We start from the raw sequence: 5,381 nt of genomic DNA, 5'->3' as shown, positions 1-5,381 counted from the left end.
TTTAACTATAGAAATCTACATCATTACCTATGTGTAATTTATTTAAAAAACAAACATTTGTATTCACATTTGTATTCATAAGTATATTTTATTGCTATGTGTGTTTTTAGTATATATTAAAAAAAAAATCTAAGTGTTAATAGTACATAAGTTGTCTTAACCACAAAACAACCTCTGCTTAGTTTGGGACTAGATAGTACAGTGTGAATTGTCCAGGACGTAATATTATTAAAAAAAAACTATCAAACAATTTATTAATTTATTTATCTATAATAAAAAAGCACGTAATAAAATTACAAACACGTTTATACAATCTTAATTAACCGCAGCATTATTTCGAGCATGTTAATCGCTCGGGTCCACTGGAAAAAATCACGCACAATACATCTAAAAAAGGTTTACCCCGCGAACTGTACCCGCGTCGTATTTTAAACTCGTGTTATGTAAATTATTTTTTTCGTATCGCCACATAAATCACTCGAGGTTTCCCAATGTTGAGATTTATGGCCATGTCGGTTTTAGATACAAAAATGCCTCGTTTCGAAGCAGATTTTATGCTGAGCGTTTAGCATTGCAAAGTGATCCACGAGCCTTGACAGGTCTATTAGTTCGTATATGTTAATCACTCAATTGTCAATACCAATTGAATTTTTTCTAGAAATTTCTCGTGCAATAATATATTTGTTGTTTTATGTCCGGCTCGAAGGACCATAAAGATCAATGAGTGTGCTCTGGCTGATATAGTTTAGACGCTATGATGTTGTTTGATATAGATACAAAAATGCCTCGTTTCGAAGCAGATTTTATGCTGAGCGTTTAGCATTGGAAAGTGATCCACGAGCCTTGACAGGTCTATTAGTTCGTATATGTTAATCACTCAATTGTCAATACCAATTGAATTTTTTCTATTACCATCTCGTGAAATAGTATATTTACTGTGTTATATCCGGCTCGAAGGACCATAATGATGAATGAGTGTGCCCTGGCTGATATAGTCTGGACGCTATGATGTTGCTTGATGTATAAATGGACTGCTAGCTGACTTGATTTATTGTTAATATGACTGTACGATGCTTGAGTGTGGACTAACAGAAAAATTGTATATTTGGATATGGAGCGGTGAAAAATGCTGATGACTGTACAGTGACGGACCGTACAATATATATAAATCAAGGTTTTAGAGTGACTTTAGTAATATGCACTATTCTCTGTCTCACTATTATACTGAAAAAATCGACTGTATTAAAGCTTGGATTCTTTAAAATTTAAACTAAGTATCTAAAACAAAACAAAATATTTCTGAGGATATATTATTATATATATATTAGGGTGTCCCTTATATGGGCGAAAAAAATTTTTTTTCAGATATCGAAATGCATACCCCTTAATTCTTTTTAAACTACCTAAACTTAATCAAATACAAAATTTTATCTTTATATGTCAACATTAACCCGTGCCGACAGAGCCTTGAATATTTAAAAATCGTTGTCTTTAACGCTTATCGTTGTGTATGTGTAATAAAATGAAATAAAATGTTTAATAATAATAATCAAAGAGAAAGTTAGAATATAGTATTTATTAATCAAATGAACATCACAAATATTTTCTTTTAATGGTCTCTTTTTTACAGTCTGGATACAGATTTCTATGCACTTGTACACAAAAAACTCTTGTAGGTACGCAGGAAAAACTGTTTTTGATATTCTTTTGCAGTGACTAAGCCATTGAAATCTTGCATAAGTTTTACAGCTCTTTCAGCTGTATCATTCACAAAACCCTTAAAGAAAGAACTCTTGTTTTAGCCTGCAAATAGGTTACTTATTCGTCCCATGCAGAAACTGTTTTATTTAAGAAGTCTGTATCCATATTTAAACGAGCAAATAAATTGTGTGTGTTAACAGACACAAAATCATTTAATGATTTTCCTGCAACAAAATACAAGATATATTATTATCAGTTTATTAAGATGGATATAAGATATAAAACTATTTAATTTTTAAATTAAATAACTTAATACGGTTTAATTATTACATTTATCAGTCAGGTCAGGTCTAGACCAACCAAATATAAAAATATGATAAATGCGATAAAACCGAATTAAATTAAAATGTGTAACATTAAAAAAACTATACTAAAATAAATGTTATGTATTTCTACTTACCATACAAATAATCAGACATATCTTCTTTCGATGGACTGTATCTTTTTACAGAATCATATAAACTATCTCTTTGTAAGTTCGCTACAATATTCGTCTTAGTTTGTTCATCTACTTCATCATCAAAGAGTGATAAAACAGCTATTTCTTCTTACAAGTACCAAAAATGTTGACTAAACTTGCTCAGGGCAGCTTTGGAGATCTTTATTAACAGTTTCATATTCCTTAAGACTTTTTAAAAAGCCCAAAGCTTGATTTGGGGCCGTGACTGCCAGACTACATCCAAGCCATGGTTTTACATATATAACTGCAATGAATAAACAAATATCTTGAAGGACACTTTTATCCTTGGCGCTAATTTTGAATTGAGATTGCAACAAACATATTTTCAAAGAGTAAATGGCTCTAGCCATCCACCTAGCTTGATGCATTGCTCCAGAAGGTCTTATTTTAATATCTTTCTTTGACGATTTATTTATCGGGAACTCATCACAGCTGAGATCTAGGGCTTCTACTACAGCCTGAAGTATATAGACAGAGTCCCTTATGCTTAATTGACATCTATCTAAAGTGGCAACTAACTTAGGAGTGATGAAATCTTTCCTTCTTCTTTTTGAAGTAGTTACAGAACTTACCATTTGAGATGTTGATGGCAAGGGTTCCTTAAGGCTTTCGTCAGAGCTGGTATTAGGATTGGGATTTGCTTGCGTTTCGATAAAATCTTGTGTAGTTAAAGATGACGATAAACTTTTGGAACATCTTGTCTTTTTTTCTCTTCTTTTAATTTTCTCTGTCTTATTCTTTTTTCTTTCTCGGCTAACTTTTTATCTACTCCCGCTAAACATCCTAGACGCCCTGGTTCTCTTTGTCTTTGTAAAAATATTTTATCTTCTTCTATTTTTATCCAGTCCAAAGCATTTGCGTGTACTATATCGAATAAATTATCTAAATTATTTTGAAAGTCCTCCACGCGGCGCTTGTAAACAGCTGGCGTTTTTTTTTAATTTTTTTGTAACTCTCTCCAAGGACGGTGAAGATCCTCAAGTTTTTTTTACACAGTTAGGCACAGGTCTGGTAGGGATTCTAGCTTTTTCCCAGAATATAATACACTCTCGAACGGCAAGATTTGCGCTTCCTCCATTAACAGTAAATTTAACTTCGCGAATGTTAAAAAAGAGGACTGCAAGAACTTGACGATTAGACGGTAACTTTGCTCCAGTTATTTGATGGTTCACGTCACCAACTAAGAAAATACTTTTTTTATTGCTTCTTAATTCCACTGCCATTTTTTTAAACATAAAAACAATATGTTAATCACAAGAGTTACTGTGAACAAATGGCAAATACGATGGCACTAGTTCGGCGTTATTTGTATGAACATGTTTCGATGCAAGTCGGCACGGGTTATCGTTCTCCAAATTATATAAAAATGTATTTTCGAGTGTTTTAGGAACATATGAACAAAACTAAGACCTATGCATTAAAAAATAAAAACTTTGAAAAATAAGGGACACCCTAATATATATATATATATATACATTTATTATATCTCCCTTTTTACGGGGGTAATATATTCAAACACGCGGGCCTTAGCCAAGCATGGATGAGTTATGTGATGAAGATAGAAATTTTCTGACTATTCGGCATGTGATTAGTATGACGGCTTTTGGTAATAGGTGTTTGTTCAGATTTTTTGGTATAATTCTTGTGGATGACAAAACTATGGGTACTATGTGGATGGTGTGTGCTTTCCATTGTTTTTTTAATTCTATTACTAGATCTGTGTACTTTGTTAGTTTTTCATTGACTGTGCTTTGTGTATTGTGTGTGTTTGGGATGGCTATATCTACAAGATATACTTTTTTATTGATTTTGTCGTGTAATGTTATTATTATTATTTATTTATTTATTTAATTAATAATACAAATAAATAAATAAATATATTTGAAATTATTCATAACTTATTATTAAGTAATCTTTCCTATAATCCCTTATTTTGTAAATGGAAGAACCTTTTTGACTAAATTATTTATTAATAAATACGTTAATAATTAACATACACATATAAATAAAATTGGAGTGTCTGTTTGTAATATTGCAAATTACCGTCTTTTACTACATACATATACATATAAATACGGTATATACACCAAAGTAACATTTTTTACAATTTTTGTCTGTCTGTTTGTTCCGGCTAATTTCTGAAATGGCTGAACCCATTTTGACGAACAACGCAGAGACCATAGCCCTGATCCAAGAGCCGTGGATCAGGAAGAACAAAATTTGTGGTCTCGGAAATAGCGGAGGAAAAGTGATACTGGATACCTCCGTAAGTAAACCAAGAACATGCGTATTCTTACCCAACCATGTACAAACAACACTAATCAACGAATTCTGTTCAAGGGATTTAACACCAGTAAGAATTACCAGTGCAGCACACCTCCCCGACATCGTCCTCGCCTCAGCGTACATGCCGAGCGACGGGGAGATACCACCACCAGAGCTCGGCCAGCTGGCTGAGTACTGTGTGAGGGAGAAGCTGGAGCTGGTCGTCGGCACTGACTCCAACGCGCACCACACGCTGTGGGGCAACAGTAAGACGAACAACAGAGGTGAGTATAATTAGCTCTTTTTATTCTTAGTAATAATCTCACTCTACAAAACAAGGGCTCGGAACCAACGTTCATAAATGCCCGATCACAAACCATAATAGACCTAACACTAACATCAACAGGCATCTCGGGGTCCATTCGTGATTGGCATGTGTCCAGCGAGCTTTCATGCTCCGATCACAGATGGATCCGTTTTACTATTGACATATCACTACCAAAACCCCAGCCGAGACGGATACCCCGGAACACGGACAAATCCAAATTCATAGGATTAGTTAGTGCTTACGTAGGGGAACAACTCTGCCTCCCTGACAACCTTGACAGAACGGAACTAGACAACTATGCGAACAACATTACGTCCATACTTACCTCTAGCTACGAACGGTCTTGCCCTCTTACCACACCCAAAAACAAAGGTAGGCAACACTGGTGGTGTTTCGAACTAGAGAAACATCGACGGAAGCTGAGGAAACTGTTCAACGCAGCTATGAACAGTAGATCACAAGGTGACTGGGACAAATACACAACTAAAAGGAAACAATATAAAAAACTAATTCGCCACAGACGACAAGAGTGTTGGAGGCGATTCTGTACCAACATAGACAATAACA

General features: G+C 34.3%; 1 pseudogene; it reads right to left on the bottom strand.

Moving 5' to 3' along the window:
• Positions 1 to 1,359: 1,359 nt before the first annotated feature.
• On the bottom strand, positions 1,360 to 2,796 carry LOC131845746 (uncharacterized; annotated as a pseudogene).
• Positions 2,797 to 5,381: the final 2,585 nt, after the last annotated feature.

Source organism: Achroia grisella, unplaced genomic scaffold, assembly GCF_030625045.1.
Source record: "Achroia grisella isolate CSIRO2021 unplaced genomic scaffold, CSIRO_AGI_Agris_v1 utg483, whole genome shotgun sequence".
In the NCBI taxonomy this organism is placed as follows: domain Eukaryota; kingdom Metazoa; phylum Arthropoda; class Insecta; order Lepidoptera; family Pyralidae; genus Achroia; species Achroia grisella.
Note: the sequence above shows the minus strand (reverse complement) of the source record. Positions and strands in the feature narration are given on the sequence as shown.